The 25,309-nt window shown below is 42.9% G+C and overlaps 1 protein-coding gene across 1 annotated transcript in view; it reads left to right on the top strand.

Annotated features, from left to right (window-relative positions):
- Positions 1 to 4,734: 4,734 nt before the first annotated feature.
- The window catches only part of PAPSS2 (3'-phosphoadenosine 5'-phosphosulfate synthase 2), a 117,405-nt gene continuing 96,830 nt past the window's right edge, over positions 4,735 to 25,309 (top strand). Inside the window, exon 1 of the mRNA XM_082720939.1 lies at positions 4,735 to 4,790. The gene's annotated coding sequence lies outside the window, so the exon portion shown is untranslated. The remainder of the gene's footprint in view (positions 4,791 to 25,309) is intronic.

The following is a 25,309-nucleotide window of genomic DNA, read 5'->3' as shown; positions in this document are numbered from 1 at the left end:
AACCAGATGGCCTTAGATCGTTTAGAGTAAGTACTTTAAGCTAAAAATATTTTTTTAATGTTTAATTTTTTAGAAACATTTAAAAAATTTGTTTTCAATTGAGATGTAACTGACATTGACATGTAGCATGTAGGTTTCAGGAGTACAACATCATGATTCCGTATTTGTATGTATTGTGAACTGATCACCACAGTAAGTCTAGTTAACATCCATTGCCTTACATAGTACCAAAAAAAATTATTTTTCTTGAGATGGGAACTTTAAAGGTCTACTCTCTTAGCAGTTCTCACATATGCAATGTGGTATGATTAGACATATTTATATTATCATAACTATGTATATTTATTAGCTAAAAACATTGTTGACAGCTGGGGAGCAAACACAGAATGGCATTAAATACATACAATCCTCCAGAGTAAGTGGTTAAAACTATGAAATGTTGCCTGCTCTGGCAAGGAGAATTAATGTGGAGACTCTTGGATCCTCAGAGGGAATTGATGCTGTCTCTGTTGTCTCCCTACGTGTTATATAAGAGCTGGAAAGTAGCATGATCCCAAACCTTAAGTACCTATAGAAGAGATTTTTGTCTCATTCAACTGTCAAGTGCATCCCTCGTGTGCCTCCTGTCTTCCTCAGAGATAATGAATACCTGGTGATGGCAGCAATTCCCGTGGGGGTTCAGACCTGCAGAGGAGCGGGGGCGGAGTGGGAATACCTGAGAGCTGGACAGGAGCACTCGGATTGAGGTGGCGATCCCTCCTGCCATCTGCTCCTCACGGTCTCTCTGTGGGGTTCGGGCCCAGTGCCACCAAACTGTGATTTTGCAAGAGAAGCTAGAAATCCAGACTTCCATGTGAAATTCGCAGATTTCTTTAATATGGGAAATGAATTCATAATTAAAAATGGGACAACAACAACAACACCGTGTAAAGCGAGCAATAACTGTTAACCAGGTGAGGTCAGACCTAGAAACTACCAGATTATGACTCTCCGGTGTTGTCTTTCCTCAGAATCCTTTTCAGTAAACTTAGTGAGAATCAATGACTCTATCATTTATGGTTTTAATTGGCCCCAGGGTATTATTGTTGAAATAGACAGCCAATACCAAGAATATCACTAACATGCATTATCAAGATCATAACTATGCATTCCGTTGTATTTGGCAATAGTCCAAGTCAGTTAAAAAACCCTAAGGCTTTTGACCAGAGGCCATTATATAGCTTTTAGAGATCAAAGATCTAATCCCGTTTGCTCTTCAAAGTCAATCGTGATGTGGACACTCACTACTTTTTATTAGTACTTCCCTCTCTCCACTGGGAACGCCTCCCTGTTCTTGGGAATTAGACTCCCTCTTCCCCGTCCCAGCAGTGCGGCTCCATTGAGAGCTGCTGTATTCTTCTCTCATCTGGATTTCCTGTTCATGCTTTACTCATCGGATCCTGAGTGCCTGACTCAAGGCAGTTGAATCAGAGCTCCCTGAGGACAAGCTTGGGCCCTCTGTGTGGGGGAGGGGCAGGATCTGAGGCAGCCCAGGCAGCAGCGGGTGGTCCCAACAAGACGGAAGGAAGCTCTGCCCACGCAGAGCTTAGCCCAGCAAGTGAGAGGAGGACAGGGGAGTCTCGGCTACATTTTCGATTCTGACTCTAGATGTTTCCCAGGCCCCATGGCCTCCCTTCCCTGTCTTCGTTCTCATTGTTTATGAAAACCAACAGCATTCATCATTAGGGAGCTACAGGTCAAACCACAATGAATACCACTTCCGGAACACTAATAAGGCTATCATTGAAAAGACAAGACAGTGGCAGTTATAGGTGAGGGCGTGCAGAGATTGAAACCCTCAATGCTGATGGGACTGTAAAATGGGGCGGCCAGTTTGGAAAAAAGTCTGGAAGTTGCTCAAGAAGTCAAGCATGGAGTTACCACGTGACCCAGCAATTCCACTCTGAGGTGCATGCCCAAGAAAATTAGAAACACGTGTCCACCAAAACTTGTACTTGACTGTTCATTATTCATAATAGTCAAAAAATGGAAACAACCCAAGTATCTTTCAACTGGTGAATAGACAAATAAAATGTGGTCGATTCATACAATGAACTATTATTCAGACTTCAAAGAAATGAAGCACTTAAATGTGGTACAGTACGTATTGACCTTGAACTCATGCTAAGTCCAAGGATCCAGTCGCAAAAGGTCACCTGTCATGTGACTGCCTGTGAATGAAGTGTCCAGAAGAGACAAATCTGTAGAGAAAGATCCAGAAAGATTAGTGGTTTCCCGAGGCTGGAAGGAGAGAAGAGAGGAGAGTGGGTATTAATGGATATGGAGTTTCTTCTTTTAAATACAACTTTTATTCTGAGGCTATATAGTGGTAATTATTCCATAACTATGAATATGCTAAAAAAAAATTAAAACAACACTGAGTTGTATACTTTCAAAGGGTGAATTTTGGGGTGCCTTTTAGTCTTTTAAAAAATTAAAAATAAAAGGGTGAGAATTTTATGCTATGCAAATTATGTCTCCATAAAGTTGTTGTAAAAGGCAGTGAGGTATACTTGTTCGCAGTAAGTTTGTGTCAGATAACGTCAGTAATTTTGTGTCAGATAATGTCAGTGTTTCATTTCCCTGTCCTATTTCATCAGAAGCCTTGTAACTAGCAAGACTCAGCAAATTAATATGCTAACATTCAACAGCTACAACAGTGTTTATCACAGGGAGTGGAGGATGTGGAAGACAAAAGTCCTGGGAATATAAAAAGCGCTTCAGAACAAAGCAAAGATTTAAAAGGTGGAGGGTTTGATGCAGCCCGCCCCAGGCGTGGTCCGGTTCAGGATAGAGCGTCCTCTGCCTGCCGGGCACGTGGTTCACTGCACAAGGGCACAGAGTGAACAGCTGAGTAGGGGCTGAGCTTAGTCTGTTCTCTGTCCCCAATGCATGCGCCCCCGTGCTTCTGTCCAGAAGGACGCCTTTCTCTAACCTGCACCAAGGTGCCCTGCAGCTTGGTGACAGCCCTCAATGAAGCAAGAGACAAAAGCTGATAAACAGCAAAGCAGAGGGGAGTCACCATGCGGTGGGACAGTTAAGAAAACCTTTCTGAAAGATGTGAGGGTAGCAATGGGCCTTGAAGAAAGGGTAGACAGATGTAGACTGAGTGAGGAGGACAGTGAGGGGTTGAGAGAGGCGCGAAAGGAAAAGCTGAATGAGGAAGTGGAAATGTTGGGGGCATATTTGGGGAAACACATGTGGCCCAGTTCATTCACTGGTCACACATTTCCTGAGCCAAGCACTAGGACTAAAACATCACCAAGACATAGCCTCCGGCCCAAAGGGCCAGAAATCTGATAGGAGAGGAGAGACCAGCATCCCACCAGAGGGAGACAGGTGTGACGGTGGAATGTTCCACAGCCTCTAGGTTCTCTATAACCAGAGAAAGAGAGTTCACATAGGGGGTGTTTTCTAGTGTTCAGATGACCAGGAGAAAATCCTGGATGCTGAAGTGCAACAGGAAAAAATGTCCCTGAAAATGTTCTCCTGTCTAAATAAAACAGATTTGTAAGTTCTGTGCTTGGAAATCTCATGGAGTTAGACCTGGAACATAGGCTCTCTGAGGCTCATTTATCTTATGGCTACTTAATTGTCCTCAAGCTGTTGTCTGGGGTCAAACTGATTATGAGCCAGTGTGTAAAGGGCGTGGCCTATGTTTCGCTTCTGCTTCGATGTTGTACCCTCAAAGTCAAATGTCAGAGAATTTCGTCTCATTCCTGTGAAAGACAAGAGAGGACATGTGATTTCACATTCATGTGGTACAGAGCAATTAAAGCGGACTCAAGTTTGTTCTCCAAGACTCCTGAGTTATGTCGTGATGAGAAATGAATGGAACTTCTCTGTAATCTTACTCTGTGGAGGTGTGGAGAGGCGGCTGCTCAGCAGCCAACACAGTTATGAGCCTCTCTCTCCAAACATGAGGCCTCAAGCACGTCACCAGCCTGGATCTGTGCTAATGTTTTTTCTGGAAAGCTTGTTTTAGAATATTGGACCATATTAATTTACAGTCCTCAGGATTCAAATCACCTGAATATTTAGGGGACCCCATTCATAACCATGATCAACTAATCAGACAAATGAAGATTTCAGGTCAAATGGTTAGTCTTCTGGGCCAGTGTCATCCAACTGTTAGGCTCATCTTCCATCTCGAAGCCTTTTCTACAGATGAGCAAGAGGCTTCCAATCAGCTTCCAGCTTCGTGTTCTAACATGGGTGGCACTCATGGAATGGAGAAGGTCATGGGTCAGAATGCACATCTGGCATGGTCGAGTCATTGGTAGAAGGCTGGGAGCCCTCTTGTCCCTTGCATCCTCAAGGAAATGGGAGAGGTCAAAGGACCTGACATCACAGGAAGGAAGGGAGCAGCCCTCTTCTGTCCTCCGGAGACTTAAACAAGGATACCAGGCTGTCTTCTCTGATAAACTTAGGTCTGTTTTAATAGAAGTAGACTATGAATCCAGTCTTTTTTATAAAAGAATATGGTTTCTGGGGTTTTTGTAAGCTAATTTTTTGAGGTATAATACATATAAAATGTAAGATTTGCCATTGTAGCCATCTGTGACTGTGCACTACGGTGACATTCATGATGTGTGCACCCACCACCATTAACTGTTCCAGAATTTTTTATCGACTCCTGCAGAAGCTCTATACCACTAAGTGATAATTCCTTCTCTCCTTTTCTCCACAGCACCTGGTCACCCCGAACCTACCTTCGGCCTCTATGAATGTGTCTCTTCTAGATATTCCAGGTAAGTGATATCATGCAATATTTTCCGTTTTATGTCTTGTTTGTTTCACCTTGCTTTATGTTGTCAAGGTCCATTCATGTTAGAGCATATGTGAGGACTTTCTTCCTTTTTATGCTTAATAGCATCACATTGCATGTGTATACTACATTTTGTGTTTACCCATTTATCTGTCATTGGACACTTGGGTTGCTTTGAAATCTTGACTGTTATGAATAGGACTGCTGTGAACATTGGCATATGAGTGTTTGAGGCCCTGTTTTCAATTCTTTGGGGTATATACCTAGGAGTGGATTTGATAGGTTGTATGGCAATTCTATGTTTAACTCTTTGAGGAACAACCTAACTCTTTTCCTCAATAGCTGCACCAATTTCACATTCCCACCAGCAATGTACAAGGGCTTCCATCTCTCCACCTCCTCGCTGACACTTGTTATTTTCCACGTTTGGATTATATTCCAGTTGTTGTGAAATGTTTTCTCATTTTGGCTTCAATGAGCGTTTCACTAATGATGGATGATGGGGCATCTTTTCATATGCTTTGGATAATTTGTTTGTCTTCTTGGGAAAAATGTTTGTCCATTTTTTAATTGGATTGTTGAGTTCTAAGAGCTCTTTATATATTCTAGATATTAAATCCTTATCAGATATATGACCTACATATATTTTCTCTCATTCCATGGGTGTCCTTTCACTCTCTTGATAATGTAGTCTGTTTTTTAAGCAATATCTTCAGTTCTTTTTTTTTTTTTAAGATTTTATTTATTTATTTGACAGAGAGAGATCACAAGTAGGCAGAGAGGCAGGCAGAAAGAGGGTGGGAAGCAGACTCCCTGCTGAGCAGAGAGCCCGACGCGGGGCTCAATCCCAGGATCCTGAGATCATGACCCAAGCTGAAGGCAGAGACTTAACCCACTGAGCCACCCAGGAACCCCCAGTTCTTTTTTTTTTTTTTTTTTTTTTTTAGATTTTCTTTTTTTAAAGTGACCTCTACACCCAACATGGGGCTGCAGCATCTCTAATTTTTAATGGAAGGAGGAAGCCATAATAGGGAATGAAGAAAAATGCAAGGAAGAGATCATGGGCATAAAGTGGAAACAAGCAGTGGGAGGAAGAGTAAACGCACACCTCCATGGAACAACTATCACCTTCCCCAGAGCCACAGACTTCTAAGAGCATTTGAAGCCCTCTCCACTTCATCTTATCTGGTTTGCTGGAAATGAAGGATAGAAGTGTAGAGCCCATATTTCAAGAGTCATACAAACCTGTGCTAGAATCTCAGATCAGTCACCCAGTAGCTGCGGACCTGGGAGGAGGTATCTGGTCTGTGTGAACGTCAGTTTCTTCAACCATTCAGTGAGATAATATAAAGAAAGCGTTTAGGAGCGCCTGGGTGGCTCAGTGGGTTAAAGCTTCTGCCTTCTGCTTAGGTCATGATCTCAGGGTCCTGGGATTGAGCCCCACGTCAGGCTCTCTGCTCAGCAGGGAGCCTGATCCCCACCCCCACCCCCGCCTGCCTCTCGGCCTACTTGTGATCTCTGTCTGTCAAATAAATAAATTTTTTTAAATCTTAAAAAAAAAAAAAAAAGAAAGCATTTAGTGTACCTGGCACACAGTAGGAACTCAGTAAAGGGTAGCTTTGAATATCATTATTGTGCTACATCAACATCTAGCCCTGAGTCTTTCTGGCATCCTCTTAGCTCTCCATGTGACCTAGAAGTCTGCAACCTGTCTGCTACAGGACAGCTCTCTTGAACATCTCCCTTCTCTGTTGGTCATTGACGTCGCTCACCTTATCAGGTGGGAACTTTAGTCCTTACCTTTAAAGCACCTACATGTATTTTCATATCTTGGTATCACTGTATGTTCTGCTTATTACTTTCAGAGGGATGTGAGGATTGGGGGGGCAGTCTGTTTGCTGTCTTTCTTTTGGTACATTTTCCCAGATTCCCTAAAGAACGGAAAAGGTGGAGTCCTGCATACTTTGCTTTGTTACCTGTAGGATGTGGCTCCTAATTTAAATGAAGGCATTGAGCATCAATGGGCTTGGCAGCGTTCTGTATAGAATTCAGATTATGAATGAGGAACAGATGTGCAAAAATTGACAACAAGGCAGAAAATGATTAGTACCATGAAAATGACACAAGCAAAATATTACAGGTTTATGCAAGGAAATATTTACTTACGGTCAAAGGATTCATAAAAGACTTCATGGAATGGGGTGTCTGTCTGGCTCAGTTGGTAGAGCATGTGATTGTTGATTTTGGGGTTGAGTTTGAGCCCCATACCAAGTGGTGAGATTACTTAAAAATAAAATCTTAAAAAAAAAGTCAGGGCACCTGGGTGGCTCAGTGGGTTAAAGCCACTGCCTTCAGCTCAGGTCATGATCCCAGGGTCCTGGGATTGAGCCCTGCATCGGACTCTCTGCTCAGTGGGGAGCCTGCTTTCCCCCCCACCTGCCTCTCTGCCTACTTGTGATCTCTCTCTGTGTTAAATAAACAAATAAAGTCTTAAAAAAAAAAAAAAGTCTTCGTAGAAAAGGAAGAAGTTGAAAGACTAAGTTTTTAGATTCAATGAGAGGATACAAGATTAGTGCTCCAGGTACACGGAAGAATAACAGCACAGACACAAAGGTCGAGTGTTACACATGTTTTCTTATTTAATCTACTAATCAGCCTATTAGCAGGGGCCTCTGCACTATGCCCATCCCTGGGATCCAGACATGTTTATGTTTGCCTGGCCTGTTAGGTGGCCCCTAAGAGTCACTTGTTTACTCAGTCACTCTTCAGTAATAAATAGGCTTGTTGGAGTACAGCCCAATGTGCTGCTTTTCATGTCTTCCCTTTGAGTGTGCACCCGACCTCATGACTTACCTCTAAGAAGAACGTGGCAGAAATAATGGGATGTCACAGCGAGATTCAGTTATAGAAAGACTGCGACTTCAGTCTTGGACACTGTCCCCCTCTTAGTCTCTCTCTCGGATTTCTCACTCTGGGGAATTCCAGCTCCATGTTGCATGCAGCCCCATGGAGAGGCCCACATGGCAATTTCTGTGGCCAACAACCAACAAGACCCTGTGGCTCATCATCAAGCCTGAGTGAGGTTAGAACATACCGCAGGTGAGAAGCTCCACCAGACACCTTGACTGTAGCCTGGGCCAAAGGCATTCATGACGTACAGAAAGTTAGGAGAAAATAAAAGATTTTTTCTTAACTTTTAAGTTGCTAAGGTTTGGAGTCATGTGTTACACAGCACGTTATGCAGACTTTGTTGAAAGTTTAAATTTAACTAGTATCTTTATCTCCAAACAAAAAAAGATAAGACACTTAGCTTCTTTTACTTTTCTCCACACTTCTCTCAACTTTCATGTTACTACTCCCTAAAATTTTGGCTCCAGCTTGTTTTTAAACACATAATTTTAAAAATATTATTTTTAAAATAAATAAAAATAAAAATATTATTTATTTTGATTCGCATCAACGATTTTTAAAAAGATTTTATTTATTTATTTGACAAAGAGCTCAAGTAGGCAGAGAGGCAGAGCGGGAAAGGGAAGCAGGCGCGCCACTGAGCAGAGAGCCCGATGCGGGGCTTAATCTCAGGACCCTGAGATCATGACCTGAGCCGAAAGCAGAGGCCTAACCCACTGAGCCACCCAGGTGCCCCACGCATCAACAATTTTTAATAATTTATTTGCTCGTGGTAGCTTTCTGCAATCTTTCTTAAGATTCACTTTTTTTTCTTGCTGAAGTACACCCTAATTTAGTTCTTTCAGAGACAATCTTTTGATAGTAAACTTTTTAAGTATTTGTAGGTCTGAAAATGTTTTTATTTTGCCTTTACTCTTGGATGATAATTTGGGTAGAAAGAGAATTCTGGGTCCCAAATTACTTTTACACATTGAGTCCTGCCTTCAGTGTTGCTGATAATCTCATTCTCATTTCTTCTAGATATTATGTCTTCTTCCCCTGGTAGTTTTTAGAGTGTTCACCTTATTTCTGATATACTGGAATTTTACATGATATGTTCATGAGTGTGTTCTTTAGAGGTTCTGCTGTACGCTTCATGGAAATATTCCAATGGAGGACTCATTTTTTCCCTTCAGTTTTGGGATGTTCTTGCTAGTATGTATGTTTTCGACACCCTCTCTTCACTATTCCTTCGACTCTGCTTCTGATACTCTTACTAAATATATATATATCAAAGCATCTGGATGTGTTGTCATGTTCTTATTAAACTTTTCCTTAAGATTTTCCCTCTCTTTATCTCCTCAGGCTGCATTCTGGTAGATATACTTTGACCTTGAGGTTCATTCATTCCTTCTGTAGCAGTGAAGACCCACCAGGAAGCTCCTTTATTGGGTATTTTCTTCCCATAGCTGTGTCTTTCATTTTAATATTTCTAGTTGATTCTAATTCTAGCACATTCTTGTTTCAAACTCTCTTTTGTTTTATGGCTTTTTATTCCCACCTAAACTTATTTCTTTGAGGAGTTTGAGAATATCGTCCTTGGGGAGCTCACCCTCCACCCAGCACTCATAGGTACTGAACAATACATGTTTATGAATGGATCAAATTGAAATAAATGTTCCAAGAGCTAGAAGCTTCTCTGGGAGGGAGAACCAAGAACACTCCTCTCTCTTTCTGCTTTCCATCTTCTCAAAGGACACCACATGAGGATGAAATGGAGATGTTTCTAAAACGCATCTTACACACTCAGAGATAGATACAGGAAATTATATTCCTCTGGAGAGGTGCTGGGAAGTCACTTCCCTTTTTCCTCCCCTTCAAGCCTTAATATAGAAAGCCCAGAGGACATCACTCAGGAACTGTTCGTCATGATCAAAAGTTTGTGAGGAAGTATCATCGCAAAGCAGACCAAGACAACAGACCTATAAACTCACAGTGGCCAAGACTCTCGGCCTCCACTGGGTAACAATCGGAAGCTTAACTCAACCGTGGCACAAACCAGTAACAAGAAGTGAGAGCTCTGTCTTTAGCATTTGAAACCTGAGATCAGTAATCGGGTTAATGTTGTAATTTGGATTTAGAGGAGATTTTAGCCTAACAATTCTAGTTTGAAACTTGAGCTTTGCTGGGAGGGCTGGGGATGAGTAATTCGAGTTTCTTTGGGCCACATTGAGAAACCTTGAGAACAGCTTGATTGCTGTTCAATATGGAACAAAACAAAATATAAAACAGCTGGTTCTGAAGGTGGGGTGGACTTTTAAGCCTATGAAATGTGGAAGCATCCTATTAGAAGCCAGTGTCACCAAATATAATGTTGCTCTGATAATTTCATATTGCTAATTATGCTTTCCATTTCTTCTTATACCCCCAAGTGATATTTGACCCCATGAGGTTTGTTTTTCTTCGGGGTGGATTTGTTCCTTCTTTCCGAGATACGATGGTTTGAAATGATCGTTGATAAATAGGGACTTTGACAACCCGATAATACCACGGAGCAAAGGGAAAGCCACCAGACCGTTCTGTCTGCTTCGAGTTTCATAGGTCACATACTGTTTGAGGACCCCTTCCTGCAGCACTTTCCAGAGTCATATGTTCTGCTCACCATGGATCAGCAGGTGTTAAATGACAGTCCTAGGTTGTTTGTTTACTTGTGTGTGTCCTTGGGAGGAATTGTCTAACAAGACGTCAGGGCAGGAGAAAGTAAACTTATCAAGAAGCCCAGACCTTCCTCTGTGCCATCACCAAAGTCACTTACAAGCTCTGTTTGCTGGAAAACCTGTTTTACAAGTAGATTTTCATTGTGTTTTGGTGAAACCTTTTGTGCCAAATGAATCGGCAAAAAGGTTTTCTAGATCTGGTTAGCCCTCCACTTTAAAGCCGCTAATGCTGTTCCAAAATGACGTTTTGTTAGAGAAGTGCTTGGGCAGTAAACATGATGGATACAGGTTAAATTCCGTTGTAGTTTCCATCTGTGTGAGTGAGTGAATCTAATGTGAGTACATAACGTGGTTGTCATTGGTGTGAGTGAACCGCTGTGCTGTACAAACCTTACACACCAGGTGAGAGCACAGCTTTTCAAAACTGTATTTTGAAACCTGAGCACGTCAGATATACTCGCTCCCTCAGCCTCTGCTTCTACCCTGTGAAATGAATGGCTTCATTAAAACCTAGTTCTTTCCAAATCTAACAAATCGCCTTGTCATACACGGGCTCTACATAGTTAGTCCATTTTAAAATCTTCTAAGAAGTGATCCTCCAGCTTTCTGAGTATCTTGGACATGGGGTGTTTTCACGGTTTGCCTCCCCTTCCAGAAAGAAATCCAACATTTGTTGAGAACCTACCGCGAGCCCAACACTGCACTGTCCTTAGATATGTTCTCTTATTTCAACTCTGTAACAGCCTCCATGCCGTAGCTGTCATGTCCCCATTTTACAGATGAGAACACCACGGATAGAGAAATCGAGTGAGATTCCCAAGGCCAGTAAGTGGAAGACCAGGAATTTAAGCCCAAATTATCTGGTGTTCTTCCCACGGGGGTACCCTGTGGGAAGGAGGAACCTGGAGGGACAGGCCCACCAGCTGGCAGTGGGGGGCAGATCGGTGCCTCCTGGCTTGGAGCTCATGCACAAATCCCTCCCTGAGGAACAGCTCATGGGCAGGCCCGCCCGCCTGCCCAGGCGCAGGCTTTCCTCTCAGTTTTCGCTTCTTGTATAAAAGTGTTCACGTCGGGGTTTCAGGAGCCAAGGCTGGGGGCCAGCACGTCGCTCAGGCACTCTCTTTAAACCAGTAGCAACCTGGCAGCTGTATTTTCCAAGTCTGGCCAGACAGATCCTTCTGTTTGGCTTTGTTACTTGCAAGGGAGCCTCCCGCCCTTTCACAGACTCGGTGCTGGGTGGAAAGCTACATTTATAGAGTGTTCTGGATAATGAGGTCAGGCAAACACTTGGAGAGACAGCTCACAGAGTACAGGGACACCACTGTCTTTTTCCAGGGTGATCTGGAAAAAGAAATTGGATGCTGGACCAGACAACGTCTGCGGTTCCCTCCGAATTGGTGCAGCGCGCCAGTGCCTGGCTAGAAGGGGACGCAGCTGAAGGAAGCACTGTAACAGCATTATTCTCGAAGGTGGTATTTTTAGTGCATAGTGTGTAAGGTGTGACCCTCTTCTGTGGGGCGACACAGAATGGAAACTTGCTTCATGCCAAATTGCCACCGCATTAAGAACTGAACTGAAGTATTAAGATACCTTCAGAGAACTTTCCAGCAGAGACCCTCAGATTTGTTTTTATTTTAATCAGACATACAGACTTACCGGGGGAAATTAAAATAAGGTAAGATCTGGTATGTCGGTACCTCTTGCTGATTTTCTCCCATCCGTTTCCCTAAGGTTTTTTTTTCTTGACTGTCCTCCTAACCACATCAAGGCACTGATCTCTAACCTTTGTTGACTTTGTCTCTCTTCATTACAAACCCTTGGGCACTGATCTCCAGTATATGTATATTTATGTAGGAATTCTAGCCCTTTACTGTAGTACTGACATTCTCTGCACAATGTTAAACAGGCCAAAATTAAATTTTAAAGGATAAAATAAATAAAGATCAAACTTTTTTTTTTTTTTCATTTGAAGACCTAATCAGCTTTATGCAAAATTCATGAATCAGGCAGCATCCCGTCTCGTGAGTAGAAAGAGCTCCAGGGAGCTGTACAAAATGCACTTTTGTAGGCAGATGGGGACAGGAAAAGGAAGTTTCTTAACAAGGAGGGGTCGGTGCTTGGATGGCTCAGATGGTTGAACGTCTGCCTACAGCCCAGGTCATGGTCCCAGGGGCCTGGGATCGAGCCCCGCATTGGTTCCCTACTCAGTGGGGAGCCTGCTTCTTCCTTTCCCGTTGCCATTCCGTCCGCCTGTACTCTCTGGCTCTCAACTAAATAAATAAAATCTTAAACAAAAACAAAAACAAAAAACGAAGAGAGGATTCTTCCAGGCAGGGTCTTCCTTTGGATGAAGGGTAGGGTCCACCACACAGACTCCCTCACTAATACAGATCAGACGGTTCCAGAGTCCCTGGTGACAAGTCCCATTTCCGGGACCTGGCTGAAATTGGGGTTAGATAGTTTTAGTTTGCCGATGTGGGGCTCGGCACGAGTGACCTCATCTTGGGCCAATGTGCCCTTAGCACCGCCCTCCACTACTGCTCTGTGGTTCTCTCGGCCTCTGTTGAACCTTCGTGTGGTATTCATGGGTCGTGACATTTTGTGCTTGATTCCAAGTCACAGCCATGACTTTGGATTCAGTTCTGAAAGCAGTCTCTCTCTTCATTCCTCTTCCGACATTCCGGTCTTCGGGAGATCATTTGCTTGGTGGTTAGTGGCTATAAACATGCCTTTAAAGTTTTTGACAGAAACACATCAGGGAGATAACTTATAACTGTCTTAAACAGGATAATTCCTCATGTCCAGAGTGGCCTTTGGGGCCACCGTCCCCCCTTGACCTAAACCAAGTAAGTTGAAGATCCTATTGAAGGAATCACTTTTTTTTTTTTTAAAGATTTATTTATTTATTTGACAGAGAGATCGCAGGTAGGCAGAGAGGCAGGCAGAGGGGGTTGGGGAAGCAGGCCCCCTGCTGAGCAGAGAGCCAGATGTGGGGCTCGATCCCAGGACCCTCAGATCATGACCTGAGCCGAAGGCGAGGCTTAACCCACTGAGCCACCCTGGCACCCCAGGAGTCACCCTTTTAAAGCCAAGTAGCTTGCTCAGGGATTTCTGGTCGTTGAATTTCAGCCTCCCCAGAAAATTTTCTCCAGCTACAGCAGTGGTGTTGGCCACAGCACTGAGCCTCCTAGCTCAGCTGAAAGATAAACACCAGCTACCCTATTATCGAGATCAACTTTGGCCAGAGAGTCTAGGACTTTTGTTGAGAAACTGTTGCTTTAACAACAGATTCTGTGGTATTCTTAGGAGAGGTTCCTGATTATTTCACACTTAGTCCTAAACAGGGCAGTAGGGCCCCTGCCAAAGGAAGGGAACCCTGAATCAGGAGTGCCTCTTGGCCATTCCCATTTGAATCTGTGGCTCAAGACTGGGTAAGTGATGGCCAGTAAAATTTTAGGAGGCCAGTAAAATTTTAGGAGTCTGTAGACCACACAGGCAGTTTTGTTCTGGTTTATCTTTCCTCGGTCCCGGTTTTTTGCTAAAAGCCAAGACGCAAAGTTCCCCTTGGGTTGAACCGGCCGACATCAACAGTTGGAAGGGCAGACTGAGGGCTCCATACTGACGCATCAGGAACAGCACACGGCCACCGACAATGCCCACGCAGATCTGCAGGCAGCTTGAAGGTCTGCTCAGAACCCTGGGAATTGTGGTCCGAAAGGCTGAGGGCGTGGCTCTGGACTAAGTCCTCCGCTGACTCAGCTGGGCTCCAGATTATAGGTGGATTACATCAGCCTGCCCTGCCCCTCATGGGAAAGTCAATTTCCCATGAAATTGTCAATGACTTTGTGGAAAAGTCAACCAGGAGCTCAGGGCAAAGAGAACAGAGCTCAGAACCGAGAGGAACTTACCCATGATGCCCAGAAACATTGAGAAAGACAGAGAACTCAAAGAGGGGTTCACAGGTCCTGGGCCTGTGTTTCTCATTGTCCCCAGATACCATCAGAATTTCACTTTGGATCCCACCACTGCCACCAAATCTGTTAAAAAACAAAATTCAACCAAGTAACTTTGAAGGTCTAATTGGCTTTATTCAATGACTCATGAATCATGCAGCACCCCATCTAGCAGATAGAAAGGCACTCCCAGGTTAAACTATTTTAAAATTACTTTTAAACTGGGTTTTATTTCATAACAGTACAAAAACTACTGCTTTTGCTAGAGAGAACAATATGATTATTTAAATATACTTCTTTCTCTTTAAGAAAACAGGATTTGGAACTATGATACTGCAGTACAGAATTTGGGGCTAGTTCAGTTTATTACAATACTTTTTTTTTTAAGTTTTATTTAATGAAATAATCTTTATACACAACATGGAGCTGGAACTCATGGCCCCAAGATCAGGAGTCTTATGCTCTACTGACTGAGCCAGCCAAGCACCCCATATTTGTCTCCTTTTAATCTTTCTTTCCATTAAGATATAATTCACATACTGTAAAATTTGCCCCATTTAAAGTGTACAATTTAGCTGTTTTCAGGACATTCACAAATTGATGTAACCATCACCACTATGTAATTTGAGGATATTTTCATCACCTCTGAAAAACCTCATACTTATTAGCAGTCACTGCCCTACACCCTCCTTCCCCAGCTGGTGCAACTACCAATCTGTCTTCCATCTCGGTGGATTTGCTGATTCTGGACATTTCATGCAAATGGAATCAGGCAATATGTGGCTTTTTGTGCCTGTCTTCTTTCCCTTGCCGTGACGTTTTCAAGGTCCATCCACGTTGTATCACATGTCAGTACTATGTTCCTTTTCATGGCCAAATAATATTCCATTGTATGGATATCCCACCTTTTCTTTATCTCTTTTTTCAGTTTCTGGCTGTTTGAGTTTTTCCCCCTTCTTGGCTGTTAGGAATAACATTGCTATGAACATTTGTGTACGAGCTTTTGTGTGGACATTTGTTTTCATTCCTCCTGGTTAGTATGTGCCTAAGCTTGGAATTGTACACTAACTTTGTGTTTAATCATGCAAAGGCTATTTGCTGAAGTGGCTGCAGCACTTTATGATCCTGCCAGCAGCATTACAGGGGTTCCAATGTCTCCATAGCCCCAGCAGCCCTGGTTACTGCCCATCTTTTATGAAAGCCATCTTCATGCCTGTGAACAGTATCCTACTGTAGTTCTGACTTCCGTTTCCCTAATCACTAAAGTTGTTGAGTTATCTCTTCATGGTCCTGTTGGTCTTCTTTGGAGAAATTTCTCTTCAAATCATTTGTCCATGTTCACAATGAGTTATTTATCTTTTTATTGTTGAGTAATAAGTATTCTTTGTATATTCTGAACACTAGACCCTTATCAGATATATGATTTACAAAAAAATTTTTTTTCATCCTGTGGGTTATGCTTTTCACGTCTGATAGTGGTCTTTGAAGCACAAAAGATTATTTTGAGGAAGTCATTTTATCTATTGTTTTTTGGAGGTTGCTTGTACTTTTGGTATCATATCTAATAAAACGTTGCCTAATCCAAGGTTGTGAACCTTTATATCTGTGTTTTCTTCAAAAAGTTTTATAGTTTTAGTTCTCATGTTTAAGTCTTTTATCCGTTTTGCGTGAATTTTTGTGCACAGCCTGCGGTAGGAGTCCAGCTTCATTCTTTGAATGTGAATAGTCAGTTATTCCAGCATATTCACGGGAAATACTATTCTCGTCCCTGTTGAATAATGATGGTACTTTCTCAATTCTTTTCCACTGATCTGTACATTCTAGTACTTGCTTTTTTTGTTTTTGTTTTCAGAGACAGAGAGAGAGAGAGAGAGAAAAAGTTCATGTGTGCAACAGGGGTGGGGGGTAGGGTGGGGAGCAGAGAGATAGATAATCTCAAGCAGGCTCCATGGCCAGCACGGAGCCCAGCACAGGGCTTGATCTTATGACCCCAAGATCATGACCTAAGCTGAAATGAGGAGTCTGAGGCTTAACTGACTAAGCCATTCAGGCATCCCCCAGTACTTGGTTTTTAATGTATGTCACAGCTGAAAAGTTAACTCACAAAGATTTTAGATCAAATGGAAAACAAATGCATCATTGGCTCCTTTTACTAAACATTTCCTATCATATCCACCAATTAACCAAATGTTTGGCTAAAGATCTAGCTAGTGAGTTTCCATCTTTTCTGATGTCTGTGAAGTGATCTTGCAAACTGATAGTAAGGTGTTGCATTTTTTTCCGTTTTAACATCTAGATACAAAATTAATTAAAACTCTTAATTTGGAGAATTTTTTAAATGGGTTAACAAATTCTTTTTCTGTGTGTTCAAAAATGCAACTATGAGAGTTTTTAGTAAGTTCTTGTTACACTTTTGTAATTTTAGCAACAAAAACTGCAGGATAACAAAAACATTTTGAAGGATTTATTTTTAAATGGATCTTACCATAGCTGATGTTTGTTACCTTAAGGAGAATATAATTTCTTTCTTCGTGTCATTCCAATTTTAGTATATGTGCTGCCAGAGCATGTAATTTCTTTCTTAAAAGCTGTACTAGGAAGTATCAGAAAAGTCTCATTAATTCTATTGTTATTCACTTGTGATTACATTACTAGTATCCTCTTCAACCTATGTATGGTTTCTTTGCAGCAAGTATTTTTAAGCTACATGTCTGTATTGGGAGAGTATGTTAATTAAGACTTAATAATATAATCTGTTGATATTTTTTTAATGTCATTAATTACTTCATTTGCTGTCCTTTCTTTCTACATTTTTAGGGGTAATTCTAATATTTTTTTCTCGAAACTCTTAAGTTGGATGCTATTCATTTTTTACTTCAGGGGGTTCCCCAAACCCGGCTCAGGTTAATGATTTGCCAGAAGGACTCAAAGAACTTACTGAAAGCTCAGTGGTTATGTTTTCTCTACAAGGAAAGGAGACAGTTTAAAATCAGCCAAAGGAACAGACACATAGGGCTGAGTGGTGGCATGGCAAATGCAAAGCTTTCCTTGTCCTCTCCCCGGGGGCCGGCAGGTGTTACCCTCCAGGCATCGATGTGGGACAATCCCCAGGGGGCTTTGCTGACCAGAGAAGCTCTTCTGAGCCTGTGCTCAGAGTTGTTGTTGTCATTGTTGGTTTCAATTTTTAAGAAGTTGAAGATGTACGATGCGTTTGATTTATTAAGTGTCCAGAATTCGTACTGTGGCTCCTTTCTGTGGACATGATGTATGGATTGATGATTGCCGGCGTGGCTGAACACAGTATTCAGGTGGACCCAAACTGTGTGAGCCAAAGCCCCCATGCACAGGTTCTGTGCAACAACAGGAGTAAAGCTTGGGATTAAGTCTTGCAATTTTCTCATTTCTGAAAACCTCCGTTTAGCCACTGACTCCAGCCAAAGTTTCCCTGGCGCAGGTCCCACTTTCCCCAGTGGGTAAAAGGTCTCTTGAATTCTTAACTACTCTCAGTTGGAGGGCTGCACTCTCTTTTGTAGGCCTGATCAATAAGGAAAGTGGATCTTGGTCAGGAAAGCCAGTCCCCCTCAAACTCTTCTCAGCTTGCTTTCTCCTGCGCCCACTCCCTGACCCTCAGTTTGAGGGATTCCCTCCTCCCGTTCTGTTCCATAGAACTTTGTTGCTGGGTTAGAGCACTTACCACATTCTGTTCTTCTTGTTTATTCACTCCTTACTAGCCCCTGAGTTCCTACCTTACTCATCTTTGTATCCCTAGCACAGCCTAAATGAGTAATAACTACTGTACGGAAGGGACTGGAGCTTTGAAACACAGAAGACTGGCAGGAGAATAAAAATGACACAGTCGGTACAAATTTTGCATTGACCCAATCGTTGGTGTTTCTGTAAGACTTTAAGCTCGGGGCACCTGGCTGGCTCAGTCAGTGGAACATGAGACTCTTGATTTCGGGGCTGTGAGTTCAAGCCCCAGGTTAGGTATAGAGATTACTTAAAAATAAAATCTTAAAATCTTAAAAAAATCTTAAAATCTTAAAAAAAGAAAGGAAGGAAGAGAGAAAGAAATTTTAGAAAGAATTTAAAGAAAGAATTTAGGCTCAAAGATAACATAGAGAGATTTTCTTTAAATGTGTGACACAGTTTACAGAAATATTTTAGAAGAGGCAGCCAGTGAATTGTGCAAATTCTTGAGGTTCAATCACAATTTGTGCAATCCATGTCTAAAAAAAAACAAAAGACTTTATTTGAGAGGGAGAGAGAGGGAGCACAGGAGCAGGGGGAGGGGCAGAGGCAGAGGGAGAAGCAGACTCCCTGCTGAGCAGGGAGCCCCACACTTGGGGGCTCCATTCCGGGACCCTGAGGTCATGACCTGAGCTGAAGGCAGATGCTTAACTGACTGAGCCACCCAGGTGCCCCTTGTTTAGGAATTTAGAAGGTACTGATTAAATAGTGTCTGACTACATTTTCAGTTTGAACGTGTCATTTTGACTAATGTATTTGATTCTTAAATTTGCACAAAGACAGTGACACAAAGACAGGATTTCAATTGCATGCAGTGTTTTCTAAAGAGAAACGGATGCACGTGCCCCACTGTGGAGAGAAAAACTCCCGAGAACTTCTGTATTGTAAGCACCTGACTTTAAGTTCTTGATTGGAAAGGCTCCATTTCAAAGGAATCCATTGCAAGCAGGAGACCCAGCTTCTACTGAAACAGCGAGATAAGCAGCCGTGTTGTCCAATCTATGAAGTTCCCCTTTGAGAAAGCCCCTGGGTACCCACATAGGTGACCACTTGGTGACTCATCCTCTCCCTTCCTGGACCCTCATTGCTGCTCTAATGCTTTAAATTAGTCAATAGAGGGTAAACTTGTGAAGTTTCAGGCACCCATGCTCAAATCCTAATAAAATGAGGCCTTGGGGCGCCTGGGTGGCTCAGTGGGTTAAGCCGCTGCCTTTGGCTCAGGTCATGATCTCAGGGTCCTGGGATCGGGCTCCACGTTGGGCCCCCTGCGTGGCAGGAAGTCTGCTTCTCCTTCTGTGTCTCCCCTCCGCTGGTGCTCACTTGTGCTCTCTCTTACTGTGCCAAATAAATAAAATAATTGTGCCAAATTAATAAAATCTTAAAAAAAAAAAGAGTGCCAGGTAAATGCTCCCTTCCTCTTCCTGTACCTGTGACCTTGCTGCGTAGCCTCTGAGTGTGCGTGCCAGGTTCCCCTCAAGCTTTGTAATAAGCCTTGTTCTTCAAGATTCCGTGATGGTTTTGCTGAGGTGTGTCTTCCAATCACTGTAAGAACGTAGAGAGCAAAATGAGTCGCTCACATCAAGCAGGGGCCAGGGTCAAGCAGGGATGTGAGCAGTTAAGGTACCACAGCTAGTCGACATCACGGGACTGGCGTCAGCTGATACCCCGAACTAATCACGAGCAGAAGCAGAGGAGGTCTGCAGGGACCCCAAACCAGTGAAATCCCCTTAAGAAGGGGAAGACTTCGGCAGCAAACTGTCTGACTCTTCAGCCATGACCCCTCTGTCTGACCCCTCCGCGTAAGAAGCCAGGTGTAATCACCTGCTGAATGCCCTTGAGTTCAAAATCCTGAACCTGCTTGATAATCTTCATTTCACTTTGCTTTATGACTGAAACCAGCTGAGGATGTGGAAAGACACAACTCATGGGTGCACCTTCAGAGCCGGCTGTGATAAAGGACCACAGGGCCAGCCTGGCCACAACACTGGCCCCAGTGGTGTTGGGGGAAAACACCTGTAGGGCTTGCCTTGCATAAATATGGCCCTCCTGAGGGCCTCATGTACTTCTAGGCAAGAACATCACCATGGGTAGGCTGAGCAGACACAACGATTTTTTTTTTTAAAGATTTTATTTATTTATTTGTCAGAGAGAGATCACAAGTAGATGGAGAGGCAGGCAGAGAGAGAGAGAGAGAGAGGGAAGCAGGCTCCCTGCCGAGCAGAGAACCCGATGCGGGACTCGATCCCAGGACCCTGAGATCATGACCTGAGTCGAAGGCAGGGGCTTAACCCACTGAGCCACCCAGGCGCCCCAGACACAACGATTTTAAGTAACTTCGGATGGAATGCTTCCAGAAGAAGCAAGTGCAAAGGATTTCCTAGAGACAGCGCCCTCAAGTTCAAGCCTCAGGCAGTTCTCACAGAGCCGCACAACAAATCTGGGCTCAGAAAAATAAGCAAGCAAACAAACAAAAACCCACAAAGAATATTCAAGAAAGTAAGTCACCATGAATGAGAGGCAGCAGAAACTACAAATCATAAAAGCAACCCCAAGAAGACTTCAGCTAGCAGGATGTGGCTGGTTTGTTTTGTTTTGTTTTTTTAAGATTTTATTTATTTATTTGAGAGAGAGAGAGCTGAAGCAAGGGGAGAGGGAGAAGTAGGCACCGCACTGAGCAGGGAGACCTACGCCAAGGCTCTTCTCCGGACCCTGAGACCATGACCGGAGCCAAAGGCAGATGCTTAATGACTGAGCCACCTGGATGCCCCGAGGTGGCTGTTTTGAGTCAGGCATCCTAAGGTACTTTTTTTTTTTTTTTTAAATTCAGGTAGCCAACATATAGTACATCATTAGTTTCAGACGTAGTGCTCAATAATTTATCAATTTCATGTAACACCCAGTTCTCATCACATCACATGCCGTCCTTAATGCCTATCACCCAATTATCCCATCCCCCTATTCACCTCCCCTCCAGCAACCCACAGTTTGTTTCCTAGAGTTTAGAGTCTCTCATGGTTTTTCTCCCTCTCTATTGACTTTCCATTCTGTTTTCCCTAAGGTACTTTTTAAAGAGAACTATACCGATTAAATTTACTCTAAATACATATATTGAAATTCTAAGAATAACCACCCAAATAATAGAAATTGAATATATATGCTCCAAACTGTTAAGGGGCAGGAAAATGGAATGAAAAAAAAAAAAAAAAACACTTTAATCAATCCAAAAGAAGACAAGAAAGGAAAAGGAACATATGAAAAAAGCAATGCAAATAGATAACCATCTACTATGCAAATGAGAAGAGGGCAAAAATAAATCCAAATAAATCAGTAATCAAAATAAGAAAGGTCAATGACATGAACTTTTCAGTTAAATGCCATGGACTCTTAGGCTGTATAAAGAATTAAATCCAGATATGTGCTGTTGTCAAAAGACGTAACAGAAATAGAAGAATAGAGAAAGGTAGAAAATAAAATTCTGGAGGATATATAAGCAGGTAAAGAAAGGAGGTGGGAATGGATTACACAGGGGTTCAGGGGTGCACCTGTTGTGATGAGCCCTGGGTGATGTACAGACATGCTGAGTCACACCGGACTCTAACATCACACTGTATGTTAACTAACTGGGATTTAAATAATAACTTAAAAACAAACCAACCAGGTAAATACTAAGCAAGAGATAGCTGGTGCAGCTGTGTAAATCAGAGTCAAAACAGACTAGAATTTTAAAACCTTGCCAGTAAGTTATCACTGAACGATAAAAGGTGTATTCACCAGAAGAGTATAATTCTAAATGTATGGTACCTAATAACATAAGTAAACCTTCAAAGTATATTGGGTAGAAGCAAAATGAAAAGGAGGAATAGCTGTTATCTACCATTATTGTGGGAAATCTTAATACATTATTTTCTCAATAATTGCTAGATCAGATGAACCTTTCTTTCTTTTTTTTTTTTTTAAAGATTTTATTTATTTATTTGTCAGAGAGAGATCACAAGTAGATGGAGAGGCAGGCAGAGAGAGAGAGAGAGAGAGGGAAGCAGGCTCCCTGCCGAGCAGAGAACCCGATGCGGGACTCGATCCCAGGACCCTGAGATCATGACCTGAGCCGAAGGCAGCGGCTTAACCCACTGAGCCACCCAGGTGCCCCCAGATGAACCTTTCTAAGGCTATAAGAGGTATTGTCAGCAAGCTCTCACCACTAGTCAAATGTAGAACACTCGATTCAGCAACCAGAGGAGATACTGTTTTCTTGAACACAGGAGCGCTGTGCAGTAAGGAATTTGACTTTGCCAAAGAGTGGTCAGGCTTTTCCCCTTGACTTCTGGGGGCTAACGTATGTCGTACGTCGTGGGGGTATCCCTGTTTAGGCTAGATGTGACTGGCCACACCCACTGATCTTCGGTTAGGGGTCAGTCATGCCAGAATGACCGATCATGTGATACAGAGTGGGGGACTTTGGGTCACACAGTATAGAATATTGGATTCAACCATGTGGGCAATTAATCTATCAACCAGTCATTTGTATGTAACGAAGCCCTAACGAAAATCCTGATTATTGAGGCTCAGATGAGCTTCTTTGTTTGGCTATACCCTGTGTGCACTGTCACAAATCAGTGCTGGGGGGTCTTGTGTCCTGACCCTATAAGAGAAGACAATTGGAAGCTTTACCTCAAAACAAAAAATAAAGACTGTTCCCCTCTCATATATTAGGAATTTTAAAATAACTTTAGTAAATAGCTTATGGATTGATATAGATCTAAATGGGGAATTTTAGTTTTGTATCTGTGTGTTAAAAAGGAAAAAAAAGGGGGCGCCTGGGTGGCTCAGTGGGTTAAGCCTCTGCCTTCAGCTCAGGTCCTGGGATGGAACCCCACATCTGGGCTCTCTACTCAGCAGGGAGCCTGCTTCCCCCTCTCTCTCTGCCTCCCTCTCTGCCTACTTGTGATATCTCTCTCTCTGTGTGTCAAATAAATAAATAAAATCTTAAAAAAAAATGCAGCATCGTACTTTTGGTTTGCAAGATCACTTCACAGACATCAGAAAAGGTGGAAACTCACCAGCTAGGTCTTTAACCCAAACATTTGCATTATTGATGAATGTGATGGGAAATGCTTAGTAAATGGAGCCAATGATGTGGGTTTTTTGTTTCATTTTGTTTTGTTTTTTGCCATTTGACCTAAGAATCTCGGTAAGTTATCTTTGCAGCTGTGACATACATTCAAAACCAAGTACTGGGGCATACAGATCAATGGAATAGAATCGAGAGTCTAAAAATAAACCCATACATTTATGGCCTATTGATTTTTGACAAAGGCACCATAACAATTCAACAGAGCCAAGAATTACAATTTTAGCAAATGTGCTGGGACAACAGGCTGTTCTGATTCAAAAACTGAAATCAAACTCCTACCACATGGCACGTGCAAAAATGAACTCAAAGTGGATCAAAGACCTCCACAAAAGAGCTAAAAATGCTAAAGCACGGATAGAAATCTTCACCAGCTGGGAGTAGGCGGTGCTGTTTTGGGTAGGATCCCCCAAGTGCAAACAACCCAGAGAAAGGACCATGGAATCGGAACTTTGAATCGCGTGTCCCTCTGGATCTGGTGTTGTGTCCTCCCTTTGACTCTGTGTTACCATTCGTAAAATGAAAGTCAACTACCGAAGGAGTTACTGTAAGAATGCAAGGAGATATGGTTCTAAAGCATTCGGTATGGTGCTGCATGCCACAGACACGCAGTAATGGCCATCATCCTGAGTATTACAAGGATAAGGCTGACCAAGAATCAAAGTATACTAAGGGTTCATCTAATTATGAAACCCTGGGATCAATTTGAAGAGCTCGGTAATTGGTAGATAACTGATCACAACGCAGTGTCATTCTTGTCTGTAGATATGTAAATTCTGTCCTTTTAGTGGTTCCGTTGACTTCCTGCTCCTGCCCAAGGGGCAAGCAGTTTGCCTCTATTTGCATATTATTTTTTGATATTCCTGATCTCTAAGTGGGAACACTTTGTTGTATACTTTAAGTGGTTAAATTGTATGGTATGTGAATTTTATCTCAATCAAGCCGTTAAAAAAAAAAAATTATTTTTTTTAAGTGCCCCAGTGCTATTTAGCACAATTCTGTGAAAGAACCCGGGTAGGAACAATTCAGACCACTCTTCTGGAGCTAGAGGTGGGCCATAAGCCCCTGGGAGGAACCCCTTGGTTCCTCCAGGGCTCCTAGGGGCATCTGGTTGACCCCACAGGCATGGGGCAGAAGACCAGAGAAGACTTCACAGCACATGGGAGAAAACAGATACGAGGGAGAAAACAGATACGAGGTCAAGTGGATGGCAGTCGAGGTCCCAGACCGAAAAGGGACTTACAGAATTCCAAGGAAGGCACTTCAAATGTGGGGGCCCTCGGGGGCAGGGCTGGGGTAGAGGCCCCTTCGGCCAGGGGCCCTTCTCCACCAAGAAGATGTTTCTTTCACAAATGCTTGCCTTCCGTGTTGAGTTCTATGAATATATCTAATTAAATTGGAAAGCTGAGTACAGCAGAAATAGAATGAAATTTTTAAAGTCCGAGCTACAAAATCCTTATCGTCTCCAATCCTTTGGGTTGTTAACCTCTAGACAGCTTTCACACTTTGAGGGGCCTTTCACATTTCCAAACCCTGTTCCTAGAATCTTTTCTACCCTCCACAGATCACATTCTCCTAGAAGATATCCTTCCTGGCTTGTCTTATTTCCATTTCCAGGAGGTGTTTTACCTCTGCATTGCAAAACAGCAGCGCTGTCCTGCTTCCTTTCCAGCCCAGGGTAAATGTTATTTTCCCCAACAAGCCACCTGGATGCCTTCCAACCCCCAAGGCCTGTGCATCAGTCTCTATGGAAACCCTTTTCCTTTCCAGACAAGCTTGTCTCCTCCAGTAGGAAATGGATTTTGCACTCTTTTGCCCTAATTCAAGTTGCCGCCCTCCAACTCCTCTCCAGAGCTGCAATTCTTCTAGCAAGAAGGTGGAGGAAACCATTTCTGGCCGGTCAAGCTCATCTCCGCACATCCACGTTGGACTCCTTCCCCCCACTCGCCACCTTGCTGCCTTTGGTCCTATTCTTGCCTGCACCTGGAATTCCCTCACCCAGTTTAATCACAAGGCCGAGGTAAAGAACCACCTTTTCCAAAGCATGGTGTGGTTGTTTGCTGCA

This window comes from Mustela nivalis (assembly GCF_964662115.1).
Source record: "Mustela nivalis genome assembly, chromosome: 2".
NCBI classification, from domain to species: Eukaryota; Metazoa; Chordata; class Mammalia; order Carnivora; family Mustelidae; genus Mustela; species Mustela nivalis.
This window is presented reverse-complemented; position numbering and strand designations above follow the sequence as displayed.